The sequence below is a fragment of the Syngnathoides biaculeatus genome, chromosome 15 (genome assembly GCF_019802595.1).
Source record: "Syngnathoides biaculeatus isolate LvHL_M chromosome 15, ASM1980259v1, whole genome shotgun sequence".
In the NCBI taxonomy this organism is placed as follows: Eukaryota; Metazoa; Chordata; class Actinopteri; order Syngnathiformes; family Syngnathidae; genus Syngnathoides; species Syngnathoides biaculeatus.
This window is the reverse complement of record NC_084654.1, coordinates 16,621,334-16,645,628: the sequence shown is the minus strand read 5'-3', so window position 1 is coordinate 16,645,628 and position 24,295 is coordinate 16,621,334. Positions and strand designations below refer to the sequence as shown.

Here is a 24,295-nt window from a genome sequence, read left to right as displayed (position 1 = left end):
GGGACGTGCAAAATTTTTAATATTATGAAAAAATATGTGCATTGACTTCTTTTGTTAAATTACTGATAGACATTAATGGTGTCACTTATTACACATAGTAGTTACACGAGTGCGTGGGAAATAGCCTATCCAGTTAAAAAAATATTTATCCAATTTTTAAAAATAGCAAAGTCGACCACATTTTAAGACTTATCAGCTGTATGTGTGGAAATGGTCGACCAAGGGATTCCGAGGACACTGAAGGTGCTTTATGATATTGATTCAAATCATGTGATTCTTCCATGTTTCTCACTCAAAATATCTTCACTTTTAGCAAAGTATTTTTAGCAGTTTTAGTTTTAAAACTCATTTCCCCCGCCATTTCCTCGACTTCTTATGTAAAAATTACTTTTCAACTAATTTTTTGTGCATGTGCGTGTATAATTTTGTGATGAGGCAATTTACGCATATGGTTTCAGTCATAACAGGCCCCTGAGAAAAACCATTTGGCCCACAGCAGAAATGAGTTTGACGGCCCTGCTCCCTGACACCCTTCTGCAATATCATTCCAAAAACGCAGTAAGCCAAAGAAAAAGAAAAACACATTACAGATGGTTGGAATTTAATGTCTTATTAGAATTTTGAGGTCTTTTTTCCCCCCTTCAGTGCAGAATTTTGTTTGAAGCCTAAATTGTGACGTTGGGCACTTGGTCTCGCACTCGGTCCATGTTGCCATTGTCTCAGTCTGATGGACACTCTGCGTTACCTCCCGGGCTGATGTTCAGGGTCCGTCCTGAGTGTTGCGCGGTTATTTATTTGTCGGAACGGTAACCGGCGTGAATATGTTTGGAGGAATTGCACGTCATGTGTGGTGACAAAAGGAGATTCAGCACTTTTGATGATATGTGGCTACATTAGCGCTCTCAAGGCTAGCTCTGAGTCGAAATGCGGCAGTAACGTTTCCTTTTATTTATATCCGTAGACCTTGGATGGAATAAATGAGTTGAGACAAGTGCGAGGGCCCGATGTTACGAACAATTTCTTCCCCGACGTCGGGAAACGACATTCAACTCTTTCACTGCCAACGGCTGACAGGCCGACGCAGCTGTGCGGCGGGAGGCCTCTTAAAAAAGATTCAATGTCGGCATCAATGTGAAAGTCATTGTGTCATTATCTTAAATCTTAACAACGCGGCCGGGATGAGAGCGCGAGAGCCGAGCGGATCTGTCAGGGCGGTGCAGGTGATGTTTTATTCTCTGTGTACAGTGAGCCCGAGATTAGCGGTCCCGACTGACGAAGTCGCCGCCTTTGCCACAATTTACTGCCACTTTTAATATTCTGTCATAGTAAAAAATTTTATCGCCGGCTTTTACGGCCGTATCCTTATGTCTCGTGCTTATGAACTTTTCTATGCAAATCACTCACTTGAATCAAAAATAGACACGGATGATCAAGCAACTGAGACATTTTGAAAACGGTCTCCTCTCTTTTTCTCCCCCTGCATGTCTCACGGCTTGTTTCTGTGTGGTCTGCAGGACGGACGCCGACAGCTGTCCCCAACAAAACAAACCGAAGAATACGCTCTCAGGGATTTGGAATGCAATCTGACGTCAATTCAAAAAGAAAAGCGCGCTCCAAACGCATATTTTCTCATTGTATGTAAGCGGTCAAGTGTTTTGAGTGTGAGAACAAACAAATCCTTTGGCTCCGGGCAGCACCACCCCACCCCCCCCCCCCCCCCCCCCGGTCCGGTCTGGGCTGTGTACTGCTGCACATACAGTCACAGGGGACCACTTGGCGTGAGCTGCACATTTGTGCACACTTCACCTCGCTGTATTTTCACACACTTCTTGTACTTCCCTCTGAAGCTTGACAGGCCGGCAACGGCCAGCCGGGGGAGGGAATTGAGAGGAGAACGGGACGAGGCGGAGATTTACGACGGCGTGGAGCTGCCTCTTTGAGGACAATGTTTATGAATGCATTTCGATTTTTGTCCTCCCATTTTGTCTGCCGCTGCCGTCTCGCGTCGAGCCGTGCTTTTCAGTCTGCTGCGTGGATCCAAAACACGCCCAAGTGTGTGAGCCCCGGCCTGACCCGAGGCCTGTAAAACTGGACTATTGTCCTGGTGCCGTGGCGACTAGGGGCAATCAATATTACATCAGTATGATGGCACTATACGGATACAAGCACTGTGGTGACCCGCTCTTCCTCCAATGGACTTTTAATGAGAATTATTTGATTGGCAACGGTGTGGCGGGGGGGCGGATGTGCCGGGGCCTTCCAAAGTGCTCATGAAGGGCCTTAATGAGGGTGCCAAATGGAGACATAAAGAGGCAATGGGTACACTTTTCACTTTAGTCTGACATACCGTCACTCCCTCCCGAAGCCCTTGAGCGGGCATCGGTGGAAGGTGTGACCGTGCTTGGAGTCCTACTCCTCCTCCTTGGACCCATTTTGGAAGGAGCTGACCTTGAGAGGAAGGAGGCGGCGTGGAGGGGAGGAGACGTGCGGTTCCTACTGGATCTTTGACCTACAGGGATGATATTTCTTCTTTTAATCAAATCGTTATGCTCTCTGTAGTGGAAAAAATAAACAGAACAACAACAACAACAAAACAGGATGTGAAATCATACCTAGTAGATTGAATCAGTCCAGTTCCAGGCCTCATTTTCATCCCATTCGTTTTGGCACACGCAGCACTATTGGATCTCTTTCAGATACACAAACAAAGGCCCCGAACCCCACCCCAATCCCCCCCCCCCTCACTTCGCCTGACCCTGATCTGTGTGGGACAAGTTCACCATCTTCTTCTTCCTCAAGTCCCGGTCAATGGGTGTCAATACGTTGGATTGGCCGGTCGACAGCGGCTCGAAAGGGAGTCGATGAGAGGCTGATAAGCAGCAAGAGGCTGATTTGTTTTCATAATGACGGCTTAAATGAGAGCGTGGCGGCCCTCTCGTTGACCCGACATCACCTTAACCAACGAGCGTTCATCAATAATGCGACGGACACCAAAGTCTCTGGACTGACACTTGGGGAGCCTTTGAGCCCTTTGCTCACAGTCGCAGAAGACAAAAAAAAAAAAAGCCCTTTTTAGTCATCCATCCATTTTGTATTTCCTCAAATGTTGCCAAGGGTACTCACTTGCAGAGCGTGCCATGTGTTTTATTCAAAATGAGGCTATTTGTGCAAGGTGGAGTTAGATCCGCTACTGTCTGTTGATAGAAAATGTTTTCTCTAGCTGTAAAACACAAATCGATCAGGACGCACAAATGCATTTAATAAGTTGCTTCTGGCATGAATCCCAAACGAAGGCCCAAGTACCAAATAATACGCAGCTCACTGCTGGTATTAACCACCTCTCAAAATTTGCATACAATAGTTGAAGGAAGAGTAATTTCTTGTTTGACATTTCTGAGTTTGAGGGTGGTAAAAACCTTGGCATTCCTTCTCTCCCCAGATGATGAACTGCTATCTTTTAAGGCTCCGTATAATGTTGTAACGCGTTGATTTATTTCTTCGGTTCATTTGCCGTAACATTTCTTACAAAGGCTCAGGCGGTTGTAAAAAGTTGTACAATAATCTGGGTTTGGGGTTTCGAGGTGTGTCCCGATGCGCAGCAAAATCCCTTTCGAGATGCTGTCCTACGTGGATAAGGGAAATCTGGCTCACACACGCGCGTGAGTACAGTATAAAGAACATTTTTTTTATTGTGTTTCAGCTTATGCAGGGAGTCATTTTCCACAGAAGCAAGAAAAACACTTGACTTGCTTCATCATACTATATTTCCTGCTCTCCCCCCTCCAAAGTCATATCGCAGCTCTTCCATTGCCATTGTTACCTAACTGACTCCTGCTCACAATGTTAATTTTACTATATGTAGATGCACACACGTAAATGACTGGAGTATAAAATGTGATATATTTACATGCTCGGAGGATGAGGGTGAGCATTGGACTTTTCAATGGATCATTTCCCCCCCATTAACATAAAGACTGTTGCTCCATGTCTTTGACCACTTTATAGTATGAAAGCAAACAATAGCCTTTTTACTAGAGAGCCCTCCTCCTCCCCTACGCCAGCCTTTTATGGCGTGACAGTTGCACTATACCTCCGCAATTACTTTTCAATTAGCACGCCGAACATTTCCAACACAGCGGCGCAATTATTTTATAGCTCGGTGTCTTAGCCCATTAATGGCGCTACCAACAGCACGGGAAGTGATAAACCATCTGGCCGGGCTCCCAAAGAGATGGAGCACACTTAATGGAGTGAAAAAGTAAAAGCAATTAATGTCACATTAATATAATGATAATAATGCGTGCACGTACAGCTCGGCGGGGCCCTGGCACACGCTGTTAAAGTGGAGAGAGGCTGCGGTGAGTGCGCCCGTGCAGCCTGCATGATGGCAGCAACTGATTCACTGCTCCTCCACCGCACTTCAGCCAAGTGTTGACAATTAGTTCATCGCTGTCATGCGTTGTAGCATGTGTCCATAATCAATTTGAAAGCAGGAGGTGGCTGAAAATATTGGATGCTTCTAAAATGGGGCTCAAAAATGAGCATCACTGTCAGTCCAGGCCGGATGATCCTGAGCGACTACCTGTGGTGTGAGATGTGTTAAGATGGATTCTTTTTCCTTCCTGATCTTCTCAGGTGACAGTGGATCTTTTCGACTGGTGATCTTCAGCTCTCCCCCCCGGCTACAGTTACCATCTCCCACAATCTTCCAAAATGGCAACTGAACAGAACAGGTTTGAAGTGGATTCTCTATCGCGTATTCCCGGTAACATTGCAGTATGTTTTTTTTTTTTTTTTTGGCCAAATGTGCCAGACTTGTCCAAGAGGGTTCTACAGAGAAGTCAGAAGTATTGCTCACAAGGATATGTACACGGAATTGGGTTTTTGGACAGAGCAGGACGGAATGTCAGAGTTACAGCGAAACGTTGGCGATCGATGCAAAAATGTTTGACGCCTCACAAACTTCACATTGAAATCCAACAGGATAAAATAGTGGAATTGTGCTGCGCCTGTAAAGCAGGGTGAGTACTTTTTACTTGGAAAGATCACGAGTATTATCATTGTACTCTTTATAAGTGAGTGGATGTATTCATTTGACTTGGCTCGTAATGGAACCCAGTGCTCTGTCTTAAAATTCTGATGTGATACAAATAGACATTTCTCTTGCATGACATTGCGCATTTACCTATTACGAACCCGAATCTTCGGAATAAAACATGACAAAGTTCATTCAGCAGATCAGTGATACGCTAACAAAGTGAAAGTTGTTCTCCTGCAATGTATAAAGTACTGATAATAATGAAATCATACTCAGAGAAGATACTTCTCCCTCACTTACCTTCGAACATACAGCCTTGTGTTTGTTGCTATTGTCCACACTTAGTTGTACGTGTGCTCTTCCGCGAGCCTTAATCCATCGTAGACACTTTGTCAACTGTGTTTTAGGCTTTGGAAATTGAATCAAGCGGGCCCCTCGTAACCAAACCGGATATCTTTCATCAGAATTGCACATTCCCCAAGCGCATCTGAGGACCATTTTGTTCGTAACATTAAGTTTTCCTAGTGCACACTACTGAAAACCAGCATTGCTTGTGGGACAATATGGCGAGAGGGGGGTGTCAGGGGTTAAGACAATGTGGCTATCTTATTGGCTATTATTGTTCAAGTGACTGACACGTCGGAAAGGTCCATTGGAGCCAACAATTGTCAAACATGTTTGGTATTTATGTGTGTTAAAAAAAACTACGTTCTGAGATTTAACCTTTGTTATTTGCTCCCAGCAAGTGTATAGTTTAATAGATCGTGTTATTTTACAGGGCCAAATATTGTTTCCTGACAGTCAGCTAAAGATTATGCGTTATTTTGTTTAGTCAGCAAGCCTGATTGTCAGCATTGTTGCCCTGGCGTGGAAAAAGACAAACACTCGGGATGTGGAGCTCTCTAAAAGATAATGAGGAAATAGGCTGAAGAATTGCCAAATGCTCTCTTAACATTACAAATATACCGCACATTTCATCTAATTGAAGACTCCTGCTGTGAATTTTTCATTCATTTTGTGCGTGAATAAGTGCGGGCGGGCGTACGGCTTCTCACCCCTGTCTCAGGAGTAGCCCCCACCCCCGAGTCCTATATCTCCTGACCCCTCTGTGTTCTCGCCGCCCTGCGCTGTTTGTGTTAATTCCTCTACATCTCCAGGGTGGCTTACATTAGAATATCTTAACCACTGGGCCGAATTAGCATAGCGTGATGGATGCCGCTGAATCTCCATGCCAGATAATGTCCACATTTTGCATTTTAAACTAAGCTACGCAAGGGACGTGCTATCCATTTTCACAAGGGGAAATGAGGTCCTGGTGGGAGAGCGCTTGGCACTCTGTCATCCCGTGCAAAGCTCCCTGGCCAGGTTTTATGACACCTCTGAGGCACCATACAGCGACAGGTTGAGGGTCATTGCCTAGCCCTGGTCAGCTGTGATGTCACATAAACGCTGAGCATACTTGTCAGCTCGCGCCTGCTTGTTTGTTCAAAGCTCACCAAAGTTGACGATGGAGTGCTTGTTTGGCTTCCTCCTGCAATATTCATGCGTTTCCTAGACGTCCACCTGTCTGCGCCGCTCCGCACAGTACACGCCGTGCTCCCTCTCGTGGAGTTACGTTCAAGTGAAGCATGATAAATCGTGCATAATTTCCATTTTAATCCCGACGGTCTTCGCGCGCAGCAGGCCCGCCGCAGCCGTGCGTTGATTCCCGTCGCGGGGTTGACACGGTCCTCAGCAGTTGATCAATAGGAATAAATCAGGAGGGGGCTTTTATGTGACATCACATGGTTGTACATTTATAAGCCTTTTTATCCGATGACATCCCAACACTTGAGCTCGTCATACGCACTGTCACAAACACCTGCTACACTTAAAAGAGACCCAGTGTTAAGTAATGAAAATACTGATAATATTAATAACTTCCATTTCACTGCCAATCCTAATGAAGACAATTAGCAAAGTAGATAAGTGTAGAAACACCTCTCATTATGATGCAGGACACTTCCTTGAAAGTTTCAGAACCTTTATTGGATTTCAACGGATGCGATTATATTTAACCATGAATCATTATTTTATTAACCAATTTCTGAATTCTCTTTACAGGGTCTTTAAAGTGATGTTTTGTGTAACATCTAGTTTGAAATAATGCAAAAAAAAAATGGTAAAATGACCGTAAGAACCTATGTTAGACAGTTGTCTGTTTTCTGTTCATCTAGTATAACCCAGACAATCAAAGGATAATTTACAACATTGGATATGCAGGTATTGACATATACATTTTTGATCATAGTAATAATAGATTGTATCTTTGTAGACTTAGAGAAAGCCATGACAGAGTACCAAGAGAGGAACTGTGGTACTGCATGTGCAAGTCTGGTGTGGCGGAGAAATGTTAGAATAGTACAGGACATGTATGAGGGCAGAACAGCGGTGAGATAAGCCCGTAGGTGCGTCAGAAGAATTTAAGGAGGTGGGACTGCATCAGGGTTCCGCGCTGAGCCCCTTCTTGTTTGCTGTAATAATGGATGGGCTGATAGACGAGGTTAAACTGGAATCCCCTTGCACCATGACGTTCGCAGATGATATTGTGATCTGCAGTGAAAAAAGGGGAACAGGCAGAGGAACAATTAGAAAGTTGGAGGTACGCACTAGAATGGAGAAGAATGAAGATTAGCTGAAGTAAAATGGAATATATGTGCATGAATGAGAGGTGTGGAGGGGAAAGTGTGAGGCTACAGGGAGAAGAGATAGCGAAGGTGGACGACTTCAAATATTTGGGGTCCACAATCCAGAGGAATGGTGAGTGTGGTAAGGAAGTAAAGAAACGGGTCCAAGCGGGGTGGGACAGTTGGAAAAAGGTGTCTCGTGTTTTATGTGACAGAAGAGTCTCCGTTCGAATTAAGGGCAAAGTTTATAAAACAGTAGTGAGGCCGGCCATGATGTACGGATTAGAGACGGTGGCACTGAAGAAACAACAGGAAGCAGAACTGGAGGTGGCAGAAATGAAGATGTTGAGGTTCTCATTCGGAGTGAACAGGTTACATAGGATTAGAAAAAAGATCATTCGAGGGACAGCCAAAGTTGGATGTTTTGGAGACAAGGTGAGAGATAGCAGACTTTGGTGGTTTGGACATGTCCAGAGGCGAAAGAGTGAGTATATTGGAAGAAGGTTGCCGTGGATGGAGTTGCCAGGCAAAAGAGCGAGAGGAAGACCAAGGAAAGCGTTGAAGGATGTTGTGAGGGAGGACATGAAGACAGTGGGCGTTCCAAGAGAAAGATGCACGAGATAGGCTTAGATGGAAAAAAATGACACGCTGTGGCGACCCCTAACGGGACAAGTCGAAAGAAAAAGATCATACTAATAATACATAACCCTTGACATATCTTTACATCTTTTGCCCCATGATTGCGTCAGTTCCATCTAGAAGACGTTATATAAACAAATGTTAATATGAAACAGGAATCATTTTGAGTTCAACTTTCTAAACATTCCATTCATTGAGCATCTGGTTTCCTCGTGAAAAACAGATGTAGTAAGACTGCAATATTTGTGAAGTCGTGCAGGTTTTGCTTGAGTACATAATCATTCTCCATATCAGCTGAATGGTCGGCGCATAGATGAGTCGTCTCCTTGTTTTCTCCTCGCACAAGCATGAAAGACATGGCTGTGCAGCCCAGTCATTCTGTAATGTTCTGCTAATTACGTTTGACTAATTATGATCCTTTTATGTGGCAATAAGCTTGGAATTTCCCCCCCTTATTATCATATAGGATCTTGCTGCGCTTCATTGATCATGATTGCATACAAAGGCCTGCCTTTTCTGTTTATTTTCAAATTAAATATTAGCTCCAAGCACTTTTTATGTTGGGCGGGTGGGAGTAATTACACTGTTACACCTCCCCACCAATTGACTGCTCCAGAATGTGATCAAGTGAGACTTTAATTAGATGCTCGGACATAAACGTGCGCGCGTGTGTGAGTGCGTGCGTGCACGCCTACGTGCGTGTGATTTCAGGTCAGGGAAAGCAGGCGGCAGGATGCTTTCAACAGCGGGCACATTGACTGAGCTCCAATTACATCCGCCTTTGAGTAACAAATTGATTGAGGAAGGGGAGGCTGCCTTTACGAGCTAAGTGTTCCTGAATAGAGCTGCAGCACGTACCTCCACTTCTGTCCTTTCTGCTGCCCGCGGAATAGAGTGTTGAGTCTGTGAAAAGCAGTAGGGATAGTGCAGGCGCGTGGAGCGGCTGTATTGTGGCAAAGGCAGGATGTCTCAACAGAGGGATTTGGAAGGGCTGTGGGGGAGTTCCTGTAGGTGCCCCGGCAACGATTGCCATTGAGCTCTCCTATTTGTCCACGGATGATGGATAGCAACAGTGGAGAGAACAAACCCGAGAATTCCTCATGCTGTCACCACAATGAAACGGCGACATAACAGGGTTTGGTCACAATGCGGAGTGGAGCACTTCAGGAAGATGCCAGGCCGCCATGCCACTTCCCCTGCTCGTCGAAGACTCCATCCATCACCTTGGCGCGTCCCTTTAGCACCTGACTCTTCGCTGAGACTTCACAGTCCGACTCATCGGGGATGTCGTGATTAATCCGTGGCCATTGTTCCTCTGAGTAGTTGGAGGTGCGGAAATGTGATCTGCTTATTTCTTTTAGCACGTATTATAAGGATGGGGCACTCATCCAAATGCTGTAAGGTTGACTGGTGACCAGGTGTGACCTGGAATGCGATCCAGCAAATCCCGACCAATGAATCTCCTTTTTTTTGAAGCATCATGTCCTAAAACTCACCAATTTTACAGATGGATATGTCGATAAATGTCTTGCAAAAAATGGAACAGGTCATCAGATGTTTTGGTCTGACGCAACCACTTTGGACAAATTCTTGGGCTTGTACCTACTTTATTGAACTCCTGCTTGGTAATTTGTTTAAATTACTTTTTTTTTTTTTTGTCTCCTTCATCTAACGTGCACATAGCATGGTGTCAAATTATAATTCGAAGGATTCTCTATGAAAAATGGCTTGAGAGGACTCTCTATAATTTCTTCTTATTAGCGGGGTCATACACACACTGATATTACCAAACAAGGTTCCCTGCCTTTTTCCCTTTTTATCCTGCAAGAAGAGAAAAATTAAATACTGTGGCAATAGATCATGAGTGCACTTCACTTGGAAGATCATAGCACATACGAAGCGTCCAACCAGATTATTAACCAGATTTGTAAATTCACAAATTACTTTCCAAATGACAGAATCTAGCCCTGCAATGTGCTGGGTAGTTCAGGGTGTACTAAGCTACAGTGAACCTGTGGTTTTCGTGGGGTTATGTTCCAGACATACCCGCAACACGAGAAAATCTGCCAAAACAAAATCCGTATATTAGTACTGTATCAGTACTTTACGTGCATGCGTGTGCCTTTAAGAAGTAGAGCCTGGTGACTTGGCATGTGACGTTGAAGTAACTTGCGTACTACTGCAATTAGGGTGTATTTGTATGGTATCTCCTATCCTGGAATAGATTAACAGACATTATAGTTTTGAATTCTTGTTGTTTTGACGTGGGCTCGGCAAATATACACTATTTCTCTACATTGACTTTCTCGATGCATACTTGCAGTAGCCCCATCCTCTCGGTTGATGACCGTCGTCTACATAAGCGCTGAGCTTGCAGGTGTTGCAGCTGTGTCAAGAGGCAAAAGATCAGCTCTATCTAGCAAAGAGGGTTGTGCTCCTGTCTGGAACAGGAACAGGAAGCCTCCTAGAAAACAAGAAACATGGGGGAAGGACAGGGTTTGCTGTCTGGGCCTTGCCTCGCTGGACAGCGCGGTTGTCATGTTCATGATGAGAGTACAGTAGTGTGGGGACCTCGATGTGAAAATGTGTGGTTGGAGGAGGGGAGCTTTTAGGGGCGGGGGTGCATTCGTAAAATTAAAAGTTGTAGCCTATTAGTCTGTGTTTGGTAGCTGAGCACGCGTCCATGCCTAGCAAGGCTGCTAATAGGAAAAGATGTGTGGAAGTGTATGATTTATGGTTGCACGCAGGCAGGGGTGGAATAATTTGGTGCAGAACGGGTACTTACTGAACGGCAACATCTCGGCTACTTATCCGTACTTTCTGGTGATAAATTAGCTCGTGCTTAAAGTAGCCGGGGACCCATTTTTCATTTTGATTACTACACTTGATATCTCTTTCTTTTTTACTCTCTCTTTGTCATTCGTGGTTCTTGGCACTTCTTGTGTATAGTTTGCTTCATGGTGTTTGTGTGTGTTCGGTCCGGCGCGTGGCCTGCAACCCCTCGGTGACTGGAGGCTCTCCCCATCCCTTCGCATGTAAAAACACGACGACTTTGTTAATTGCAAAAGAGACCCGAAGTGGCCGCAGTGACACTGCTTTTTCTCGTTGACCGTGAGCTGTCACGCTGCCAGGTGAACGGCAGGCTCCTGTCAATCAGCGGACGACCCTTGCTGAGACCTTCCCCCTCTCACACAAGGTTCCCATTGATCCCTCATCACCCCTCTGACAGGCAGTGCCGCGGCCTCAGTGGGGAAAAGGAAGCAGGTGAAATATTAAGTTATAAGTACACATTTAATCAATGAACAGGCCCAGAAGCAATGAGGGATGGGACCTGGTCCCGATGGCAGAGGCCCGACGAGCCAGGGGGTAATGCGATTGAGGTCTGCGGATCACCCCAAAGTCCTGCAGGCGCATTTGAATCCAAGCCTTCGACGGTGAGGCCTCCACACAGGAACCCTCTGCCAAATCCCGCAATGCTAGCTGGCACCCTCTGCTTTTATCCTCCACTTGGCAGCGCCACCCATGCCCACAGCCAGGCCCAACTGGACACTCTATAGACGGCATAAATAAAACATATGAGAGCTGTAATGAGAAAAGGAGCTGCCGGGCCAGGGGAGTGAGTCCAACTCCAGTTGTAAGCAGGGGTGTCTCGAGACCATGTGTGGTCCCCGGGCAAAAAGAACTGTTCAGCCCCCACCCCCAAAAAAAATATTTAAATCAAGAACAATCTACTGTATAAGCAGAAATATATTTTCTTGAACAATTGATGCAAAAAAAAAAAAATAAAACACAATGGAAGCAAGATTTACATACATTGTATTCCTAAAATACAAATCTGAAAGGTGCAAAATTTTCAAAATATTAAAACACAACCACGTAAAAAAAACAAAAGAAATGGGGGAAGAAGAATCGCTCACAGGTTTGTCCCAAGACCACATTCAGAACAATATCTGTGCTTTTTTTTTAAGCACGCATCTCTTAGCTTGTGCAAAAAAAGCTGCTGTCTTCCATATCCAAGCGCCATAGAACCTCTCTTTTGGTTTGAAATTAGTCTTCATCCTCACGACTCAGGCAAAAGATTCCCTCTTACCCGAAGCATATTCTGTTAATATTTTGTTAAACGTGCTGATATGAACAAATATCAGCCATCCCTCGGGGTTCCCTTCTAGCCAGCAGCTTTCCCTGGCATAGACATTGTGGTGACTCTGGGACCAGACAGACCAAAATATTGTTTGTGCTCTCACCGGGAATAAGCCTGAGAAACCTTTCCACTCCCCAGAGAAGGAGACAACCAATTCAACCGGATGTCACTTATATAGGGGCCTATATCCATCCATTCATCCTTCCATTTTCTGAAACGCTTATCCTCATTAGTGTCATGCGCAAGCTGGATCCTATCCAATACAGAGGCAGGGCATACCCTGAGCTGATCGCCAGCAAATCACTGGGCACACCTGAACAAACACATACACGTATATATATATATATATATATATATATATATATATATATATATATAATATATATATATATATATATACACATATATCTCTCTAATATAAAATTCATTAAATAAATATAAAATTGGTGGCATGGTGACTGACTGGCTATAATATCTTCCTCACAGTTCTAAGGACTTGAGTTGAAATTTGGCACCACCTTTGCGGATTTTGCATATTCTTCATGTACCTACATGGGTATTGTTCGGGTACAGCGGTGTTCTCCCACATCAAAATCAGCATTGGGAGGTTAATTGAAGACTAGTTTGCCCGTAAGTGTGAATGGGAATGGATGTTTGTTTACATCTGCCCTGCGATTGGCTGGCAACCAGTTCAAGGTCTGTCTCTCCTCTCGCTCAAAGATAGCTGGCATAGCCTCCAGCACACCCACGACCCTTGTGAAGGAAATACATAATGCATATTATGTTTGTGTGCGTGTCGTATGGAGGTAATACTTTCACGTCCTCAAAATCCAAAATGGTATGGTGATCTGATATTTTCTGAAGTTGAAGTGGGCATACAGTAAGTAGAGATATCTGTATGCATTTTGGTGAAGAGTGATTGCAGTTTTGGGACAGTCTACGAAAAAGGTTTATAGTGAGCAAATAAGTCACCAGAAGGTATCAGATGACACCACAGAGACGTCTCCACAACCAGCAGACTCTTGAAAGAAGTCTCAGAGCCAGTAAGGGGCACTATGTGTGAGATCACCAACCTTGCGGTGCCGTTGTTGCGTCATTAATATAGACCAATGTCAGACGTCACTCGGTCCCCAGTCCACTGATTCTTAAAGTTTGGTATTTGCACCACTAGTGATGCTCAGGCTCCCTCATATGCAAAAAAAAAAAAATAAAAATGAAAAACAGTCCACAGCTTAGTTCTTAATGTTTAAGTACAAAACATTCTCACTGATTTAAAAGTTTTATTTAAATAGCTTCTCACAATATTACTGAATATACATTTACGTTTGGTCATGAAGGTGGTACTTGGAGAGCACCTGTAAAGTATTCTTTTTGAGGTAGTGCTTGAGCGACTGCCCAAGGCAATTGTCTGGGCCGCCAGTACCGTTTCAGCATCTGTGATTGTAAGAAAAGGCTTCAGAAGCAACAGCCCCCACATTAGTCGTCCACAGGAGCCGTCATTGATCGCACGTCATGTGTCTCGAGTCCATTGTCCCGAATAGATGTTTTGGATTGGCGAGTGTCAGCCCCCCTCCCCTAGAGGGGGCGTCCAGCTTGGCAGGTGTCAGTGGTTATCTTGGCCTGTCTTGTGTGGATAGGTGATGGCAAGCCCCCGTCGGCGCCACCGGGCTGCGAGATCTGCTTCTCCGAATCCCCCTCTGGACTGGGGCCATCCTCGGCGCTTGTGTTGCTGACTGGCAGATATCGTCCAGCTGTGGGACACGCACACCAGCGACCGACGGCTGATAAAATGTTAATGTAATTAACAGATAATGGCTGTTGTTTTTAGCTGTCAATACTCTGAACCGAGAATGGATAAAGGATTGGAACCGCACAAAGTCACATTCAGATATCTGCCAGTCTTTGTAAAATTCAATTATTTCAACATCACTACCCCCCTCCTGTCGTCAACTGCGGGCTTCCCAGTTGCGTTACCCCTCCACCTTCACATCTGATGGTCTTCGCGGTCCTATTGACGGCATCCCTGTTCTGACGTTTGTTCTGAATGAGGACTTTTTTCCCTCACCATTCACCGTCGTCGTCCTGCGCTCTTCTTTCAGATCGTAAATCATGTGACCGAGCCAAGCAGTCGGAGGGGCTCCTCTCACCTCGGACAGCGTTTTGGACATACCCAGGCAGCCACAGTCGGCTGTAAGACAAATGTATTTATATTTGTAACCGAAAACACGCCTCCTATCGGGACACGGCCAGTGCCGCTTTGGACACTGGCTGCCTGACTGTTCTGGTATTTTAATAAGTATCAAGCCCAAACAAGATTAGGCACTTCCAGTTTACAAAATGTCAGTGAAGGCAGCGCTATCACTCATAATAAATGGGCTTATGCAAACAGTGGGGTTTTTGCCCATGCTTGAGAGCTTGTTTGGTGTGCACCACGGTGATGCTGTATGCTGATATGCAATTATTCTAAAGAGTATCAAAAGTTCAGGTGTGAGTGTCCCATCTCCCTGTCGCAATGGGGGATGCTTCGGGCCGCTACAGATTACCGCAGGAATATTCCATGAATAAAACCTTGGGAAGATAAGAGGGAGCCTGCGAGTATGATAAAACACATCGCATAAGGAATGCTTCTTTGTTTATACATATTTTGTTTTTGCGCCGGTGATTGCGCTTGTAAAGCCTCAACCTCTACTGGATTTATTCCTAGGAAGTTTGATCAGAGAACCTCAAGTGCTTGTGCTCCTGATCCTTAATGAAGTCACTTTGTATGTGCTAATGACACCTAATCATCATTTGTGTGACACAATTGCTCTCATTGTTATAATGAGTGAAACTCCTTCAATTGTTTGCGCCGCTTACGCGCAGGTTTCTGCAGTTATTAGCCAAGTGTTTACGCAATCTGGTCTAATTGAAGTGTTCATTCAGTCGCGAATGCTATTCTGAGGAAAAAAAGACACTTAAAGGTGGATGCTTAAGAAATAAAGTGATGGTAAAAATATCCACAAAGGCAGACCTTGCCCCCCAGTGTTCTCCACACACCCCACCTGGTCCCAACAGCCACAGCCAAAGAAGAGCAATAACCAAAATTGTTTGACATTTTCAAGGTCTTCAGCCTGCTTACCCGCCGGTGTGGCGTTTGCATATTCTCCCCAATCTGATCCGATTTCCTTCGACATCCCAAAAACATGCGTGGTAGGTTTATGGAAGACTCTAAAGCGCCCCTGGGTTTGAGTGTGGGTGCGAATGGCTGCCCACCAATTCAGGATGTACCCCGCCTCTCGCTCGACGGTAGCTGGGATTGGCTCAACCCTAGTGAGGATAAGCTGTACAGAAAATGGATGGATGGATAAGCTTCTTCTATCGTGACATTTGCATTCCAGATATCTACCCTGCATATGTACCTAATATTGTACATGAGTCTTTGATACGAGTGAGTCAATAGATCTAACTTGTACAGATAAACAAAATATTTCGGGTTAGTCATCCTGACTAAATTCCACTTTTGGAGACTTTCTCTTCCTCTGAGCTCTGATCCATTTCTCTCTGTGTCTTTCCACATCCCTTTCCTCCCCCTCTCGGTCTCATTTCATACCCCAGTCATTACATCTCTCCTCCTATTCCCATCCTACTACTAAACGGGACCCAATGGCCCTGATTAATCTGCTGTATTTGACTTAATGAGAGGTCATTCACATATCTGATCACGACGGCTGCGGGAATCAATGATAGATGTCCACTTGGCAGAAACGCTGAGGTGTTGAGAACAAAATGTGTGCCGGTATCACATTTGTGTTTTTTTACACTATGTGAAATATTTCTTTGGAGTCCTGAAAAGACACAACAATAACTTCTCTTCATCTACGCAGGAAGTAAAGTCACGTAGCTGCGTTTCTATTTAGATTCTCCCCCGCACCTCCTGTAAAAGCAGGATAAGGTGAGTGTTGTGACTGAACCGTATGCGTGTGTGTCGACACTTTATACACAATAGGTCATTCAGTAACAAAGCGCACGTCAAGAAAAAGACATATTGTAGCAAAGATGGCCCGCTCGCTTGCGGGCACACAAAAGTGTTCGGTTGTAGCAGATTATGAATTGATTTCTTCCGCGTCTTCCTCCCCGAATGCAGAAACGCCTCCACTTGACCTTTTACGACGGCCTCCTATTTGCTCAATGGACTTCAGAGCGTTTGACCCTGGCCTTTTAAGCACCGCAGGTGTCCTCCATCTGCAACCGATGGACGTCAGCGCAATGATGCCAGATGTACGATAATTAGTCTATTTGCACGATAGTTCGACATTCCGAAACATATGATGATATCATCCTATTTTGTCACTTAGATACAGTGAACGCATCCTTCTTATTATGAAGACTCTTTTATAAAGGCAGCTGTATGTTTTCAATAAAGATTGTAGTTATCTCCAAGCGGTGGTATGTGAAGGATCTGCAACCAAAGAACCTTGAAACCACAAGACTGGCTTTGATTTCATGCAAATCTTTCAGCATAATCTGCGAATTCCACCAGACCATAAATTGATGCACGTGACAAGTGTATTTGCTGGTTTCGGGCCAAAGTGTCTTCTCATATCCGCAAGACTGCGAATGGTCCCAGGCAACGTGAACCCGCATCTGTTGCGGGCGGGACAGCGGCACAGCGGCCGCCCTGTCCTCGCCGTCGGCCCGGAAGCATCTTGCGCTCGCCAGTCTGTCACTTTGCAGCTTCCTGCAAAGTTAATTGTGAACTGGAGTGGCGCTCTGGGGCCCTCTCGCTAAGCAGCCCCTAATGACAGGCGGAGAGACAGCTACACATGTTCGCCGGCTCTCCCACCGGAGGAAGGCTACAGATAGCGCTCGCGCACAGACACCGACCTGTCACAAAGCTGTCAGCGGCCGGGCCGTCAGCCCGCACGGCCCAGCACGCGGCCCCCCTATCCCAGGTGCTCGCCTGACAATCTCCGCGCTCGCTTCTGTCTGCTGCTCCGCCAAGCCTGCTGTTGCCGTGGTTCATTAAGGCCCGGCTTTATTTAAAGCAATCTTGGTCACTTCGTTAAACACGTGCCGGACACAAGTAAACAGCCCTTTGCTGCTTTTAATTGCTGTTGAAAGTTGTTTTGTGCTGTCGTGTACTCTTGAGGAGAGAATTACGTTGAAACCTTGAAATCGCCCAAGATCAGCGTTGGGAGTGTGTGACCTGCCTAAAATGATCTCTTGAGGATTCCGGACAAGTTATTTTCCTGAAATTTTCTGGATGAATTCCAAATTTTAACATTTGTTCAGCCATGCGTTTAATTTGATGGCCAGGCTAACGTGTGCTAGCTAACTTTGCTCATCAGCCAACATGCTCACTAAATAGATTTTTTTTTTAAATACATAGATAAAAAATAAAAGTAAAAAGACAAGCTAAAACCTGAATAAAAACTCCTTCCACTCAATTAAATATACAGTTTATAATATGTAATTTAATGTGAGACAATGCTTTTGATACAGTACTTGAATACATTTAAGGTCGGACACTTTCACTTTTATGCAAGTAATATTCTACAAGATAATTGTTACCATTATAAATTTCTGTTCAGATCCAGTAATTTTCCCAACTATAACTTTCAGATGGCAATTTATACAAGACCATGTTCCAAACTCACCAGTATAATCTAAAAATCTCTAAAATAGAGTGACCATGTTACTTTTTTATATGTATTCTGCATAGAGTGTGACCCCTCCCACAGTCTTTAAACATATTTAAATTTGTTACAACAGCCTATTTTTAAGACATACATTTTTAAATATTCTTTTCCACCTGTTATTACTCTTTTGGTCACCCAGTTCTCAAAATAAGAGGAAAAATCCTTTGTTCTTGCTTCCAGCTGTTCATTCGTCACTCCCACACATACTGTAAAGAAAAATAGAATTAAATGTTGTGTATTTAAACCAAAATAGTTTTATTGTAGTGTGGATAGTCACAGTCACTTAATGACAATAGCTTTGGCTTTTGATTAGATTTGTCGCAATTGTCATAAATGTAAAGCAAAGAAAGAAAAGCGTCATTTTCTTTTCCAGAATGTGGTTGATTGCGCATAGATTTTTGGTGCTGCTGTTATTGTTGCAACGCTTATAATGAATTCGAAATCTGAACAAGCTGCCATTGACCAGCCTACTGCCTGAGGTTGCGATTACAAGTTCCAAGTGGCCAGTGTACTCACTCCTGTGTTCTGTTCACATGACTCCTGTGGTGTGTTTCGTGTTCATGAAGGATTCTCCCGGTGGCTTAATGGAGCTCAACACAGACGTATGGAACACATGTGCTAATATCTCCTCATAGGAGCCCAAATGAGCCATTACAACAGCTAATCTGACAGGCACACAGCATTCAGTCCCCCATCTGCCAGGGAGGGTGCTTAGAGTCGCTGTGGGTTCCTTCTGAGTGGCGAGCGGGGACGGGTGGGCCAGATGGACGCCCGGTCTAGAATCGAGCCATTGACCATAGGTGTAAAGTGACGCAGGAAAGCAGAGGGTGACTTTAAGCTTGGTCAAACAGCCAGAAAGCGTGAGAGACTTTCTGCCTGAGCGTTCAAAAGAGTTTCCCGATTCATTCCACTTTTTAAGCCCGTAGAGATCCGGGAGCGAAAACACAGAGGGAACAAAGGCCCGATCTCGGCTGTTGTCTACCTCTTGGGGAGGAAGACATATAACATTAATGGTATCCGTTAACATCTCCTTAACCCTGATCCCCCACATTCCACCCTACCCCTTGGGTGCTGAGCACCTCCCATCCCTTTCCTCTCCCCCCTGCAGCCCACCCGCAAGCCCAGCACGGTTCTCTTTGCCTCCACCCCCTCCGGCTCTGCTCCCTGGGGGCCTGTTTGTTTCCCTGCCAGGGGCACAGGCGGCGGAACACTGATGAGGTGCTCAGGCCACCGTGAAATGCGCCATAACCTGCCAGTGCAGCGGCCTGGTGAGATTGCTGTATTTACTTTTTAATCTGGCCGCCTTAATACATGCGATAAAAACTTTGTCACATTAGATGGTGACAGATGGGCCCGGAGATGTTATTACTGGTTAGGGGAGGCACGGGGGAGATGGCGTACAGAGGAGTGGGACCAGGCCCGGGGACCAGGGGGGGCGGCGAGGGGGAAAGAAGCAGTGCCCCCAATCACGATAATTTTTCATCACCCCAATTACATTGTTGAGTGCGTCGCAGCGGCAGCATGTGCACAAGCAGTCCTGCTGCTGGTAAAAGAGCGAGGCAGAGAGACATAAATAAAGATAAAATGAGGTGCCCTAGGTCCTCCATCCTGCTGACTATTCCTCTGCCATCTCTCCCAACTGATGGAGGTCCCGTTTAAATGAAGGCTAAATCTTATTTAGATAAGAGAACTGAACTGCTGCCTGGGATGAGAGCGTCATTGTTTGTTACTGATGGCTGGGGAAGTGGGGATGAGGTGCGTTTTTTTTCGTGTACTTATATGTGTGTGTTGTGTGAGAAGATCTGGTGCTTTCTTGTTTCGTTAAATAAGAGAGCCTGAATATTCTTTGCATGGCTCGAAAACAATCAGTAGTTACCGCAAAAAAACAACTTTTGAATGCTGGCAAAAAACTGTAGAAAAAAACGGATGGTTGTTCATAATAGTCCAACAGTATTTCAAAGCAATCCACAGAGACCGGCATTGGGGATGATTTCAACCGATTATGTTGGATAAACAAATGCATTGATTTCATTGGCACAATCGGATCTGCCAACAAGAATTTTATTGATCGCATACACACGTTTTTTTCTCATACCTGGTCAAGAACCGATGTAGGTTCTCATTGTTATTTCATCACATCCAAGCACACGTGTTAAGTTGTTGTGGCTCGGCTCTGGACGCTGCAATATTCAATTCCACAGTCTCCACTTTGCTGCAGTGGCCCTCATTAACCTCTTGGATAAAAGCGGGATGCACGCATCGATTTAAGAGACTTTTTTTTTTTTTACATGTGAGAGAGACCACACACGTGATGAGGAAAATATCACCATATGCATGCTTGCTTCTCTTATGGTGTGCTAGATGACCAACACGGTACGCCAAGCACGGTTTGTGTTATTTATGAGGGGGAGGGGCCAGCCATACAGGCTGAGTGCACCACCCCAGATTTTCCACGCAGGTAAGGTTATTACTGTACACTAGTCAGATAGTGAAAAATGTTAATTTCTCGATTAATTGGACCACAGATTTTTCAGGAATGCTCCAATTCTGTTTGGAATTCATGCTGCTGGAAAATACAGTACTAGTACCACAAATATGGACTTGTGAGAGGCAGTATAGTGCAACTGGGGATTCAAGACTGCCAGAAAATACAAAGGAGGAGGAATTGGTAATAGCTGGTGATAATGGATAAATATTTAATTTGATTAAATCTTATGTGGTTTCCTTTTTCATTGAGCAGGTCATAAATATTTACATTGGAACTATTTAAAAAAATTAATAATTCCTGTGGTATTTAAGGGGACATGTCAGGGCTATGAGAGGATGCTTGGGGGTATGGGGGGAAGGGGGGTTTCCCCTGTAAGTGTTTTCTGGAGCCTAAATATTTGACAATTGAAAGTGGCATAACCTGGTGGGAAATGTACCTACTGCACAGTCACAATCCGTACACATTTTTTAAAAATAGGTGATAGATGAATTCAACGCTGCTTCTGTACATCACGTTGACCTTCCTGTGGGAAAAGGTCAAATATTTCAGGTTGGGAAATATATGCATTGCTTCACATTAGCTCCACATTTACTTAAATTCCTACCTTGCTTCTGTTTTTTTTTTAAATTGAAAGTAAATATTGAAAGGCGTTTGATAATAGCTCATTTTCATCTAAATACCCGTGCACAAACATAGCATCGAGTTGCCTCAAGCGGCATGAATTCAGTTAGTTTTCTTTTTTTTAATTGTTGTGTAAATTAAAAAAAGGAGTGTTTGTGACTCAGATATTGCAGGTAATGAGTGTGTGTGTGTGTGTGTGTGTGTATGTGTCTGTGTGTGTGTGTGTCTGTGTGTCTGTGTGTGTGTGTGAGCAGCTGCAAGTGTGCGGGCCTGCACTGCGCATCATTAGGAGCTCACAAGCTGCCAGGCTGCATGCTAGCGTAAGCCCCTAATGAAAAGAATGTAGTCACAGATCTCATTTTTCAAGCAATTCTTGTGTAAACTGGAGATTTTCCAGTGTATGCACAGTGGAACGGGGGACCCCACATAAATCACGCAGCTTGGCTGCTGGCTTTGCAGGAAAGAGGTGGGGGGGTTTAGCACACCCTAACCACACAGACATATGCTGCAAGAACCTGCAAAGCCACAGCAAGAGGGAGGAGGGGCACCTACACCTGTCCTCTCCCACACCCCCGACTCTCCCCACCACGTCTTCTAGTTCTCTATCCATCCCATTGTAGTCCAACAGCCCTCCCCCTCTCACACACCCGCTCTCCAACGTCCCCCCCCCTCCAGGCATGCAAGCCATCGAAATGGGTCATTTTTTTAATTAAATACAATATTAATTACTGCGAGCATCATTACCGATATGTGAGATTTGACTAATTAGTGTAATAGTTTGGGAGTCACGCTCATTAAATATGAAAATTACACCAGTAGAAAGGATTGGTTCTGTGATCAATCTTGTTTGGACAGAGAGGAAATTATTTAGAGAATAGCTTTTATTGTACAATTAACTCCAATACAACCTGCCAAAGAAGAGGAAAGAGAGGAAAAAGCGTTTGCATACAAGAGCCGTCGTCAGCCGCTGGGCTTACATTTTTAAAAGTAACAAGATGAGACACTTGCCAAAGCATACAATACCCTACTGGGGAGTCGGAGCCTCGGGACCCTCTCAAATAGGACAACTGCTAAGTGGAAGACTTGTTGATCACCTCCACTTGACACCATCGTTGGGCTCAAGTTTGGTATGGAGGCACTCAAATTGGAAAAACAGCTCACTGTCATTTAACTTTTTTTTCAGAAAGTATTGAAAACTTAATCAGAAAAAAAAAAATCTCATGAAAGTGCCTGTAAAAAGTCAAGTTATAAAATGGAGAAATTAGGTTCTCTCACAACAACTAAGAGTATGGATGCTTTCCAGGAACTGTGCTCCATTATTTGTGTGCATCGTGGTGTTTCTCTCCAAACACGCTGCGTAGGACCAGAGCCAGTGCACAAGAGCTCAATACGGCTGCTCCGCGTCCTCAGCATGTGAGCGACTGATCGCCGAGCAGCCCCAACTGGCCCCTTTTTTTAACGCTGGAGAGGCTTTTGTATGTTTAGTACATCAAAGCTGTGAAAATAACCATGTTTGCGTTGCCTTTTCTCTTTCCAGGTGATCTGTCATATCTAGGTCCTCAGAGCGAGCGGCACACGCACACACACACACACACCGTGTGTTGGTCACTGGCATGTGGGCGGTGGGGACACCCCGGCTTGGCACTGCCACGAGTTTACTTTCAGCCGCATGCCACGGTGGCAGCCACGGCAGAGCAAACACGATCCGAGCGTGACCATGTCGTGATAGACAAATGCCATCAGGTATTGAATAGCAAAAATGTCCGTGCCCTTCATTCATTTGGAGCGCCGCAAAGTTACTGCAATTCTAATCAAAGAAACTCACTGGCCACAACTTACTCCCCCAACGTTTTAGAATGGTCAGTTTTAATCGGCAATGCCATTGTTGACACCTTTTGGTACGTACTATAGTTGGGAAGTACAATCACAATAATAAAATATAGTATTAATGAATTTCCCATTATTGACTTTAGTTTAATGCTGTATTTATTTTACCCTATTGGAGTCTGTCTTCTCTGGATAAACTATACATCCATTCATTTTCCTAACCGCTGATCCTCACGTGTGTCACGGGAGTGCTGGAGCCCATCCCAGCTCTCAACGGGCAGGAGACGGGGTACACCCTGAACTGGTTGCCAGCCAATCGCAGGCCACAAACAGCCGCACTCACAATCACACCTAGTGGCAATTAAGAGTGTCCAATTAATGTTGCATGTTTTGGGGATGTGGGAGGAAACCGGGAGTGCCCGGAGAAAACCCACGCAGGCACGGGGAGAACATGCAAACTTCACACAGGCTTTTAATTTTGCTTATTATTGGTCGTGAATACACCTGGGACTATAAACCAATCAAGCACAGGGCATAGGTGAACAAATTCACGCCTATGGACATTTTAAAGACTTCATTCACCTAATATGGATATTTTAGGAGTGTGGGAAGGGAGCTGAAAACTCCAAACAGAAGTTAAGTCTCAAAACCCCACCAATGAGGGAGTCTTAATAAAATGGGCCCCCAACCAAATTGAATAATCATCTTATTAAAAAAAAAAAAGGGAAAATTAACCATAGTAAGACACCAGAAAAAAACTTTTGTTTTATTTTTTTCATTATTTTTCATTTTACAATGCTAAATCAAATCAAAATCAAAACTTTAAATTGCAGTGAGAAACAAACATATTAACTTCTCTTTTGTTAAATCTACGAAGGCAATGTAGAGGACAGTTAAAGTATTCTATGAAATTTTTGGGCAAAAAAATTAAGGCAATATTATATAATCAGAGCAAACATTGTCCACACGCTTTGAACTGGGCTTGAACATCGGCAAAACTCTCTTCTTCTTATGACCTTGTACCTCGAGCGCCTTTGTGAATCTGCGTGTATGCAACATAAGTATATGAATATATGCAATAATGCTATCTCCAGCCACATGAATACCGGCCCTCAATAATATTGTAATAGTAACCTCCAGACTGTGTGCCTGATAGCCAATACTTTATCACAGCTCTGCCTTTTTTATGGGTCTGGT

The 24,295-nt window shown here is 44.6% G+C and overlaps 1 long non-coding RNA gene across 2 annotated transcripts in view; it reads left to right on the top strand.

Moving 5' to 3' along the window:
• The window catches only part of LOC133512905 (uncharacterized), a 54,671-nt gene that overhangs the window by 6,336 nt on the left and 24,040 nt on the right, over positions 1-24,295 (top strand). For both annotated transcript variants that reach the window (XR_009798337.1, XR_009798336.1), the window contains exons 5-6: positions 4,636-4,733; positions 22,809-23,014. This is a non-coding gene — a long non-coding RNA (uncharacterized LOC133512905). The remainder of the gene's footprint in view (positions 1-4,635; positions 4,734-22,808; positions 23,015-24,295) is intronic.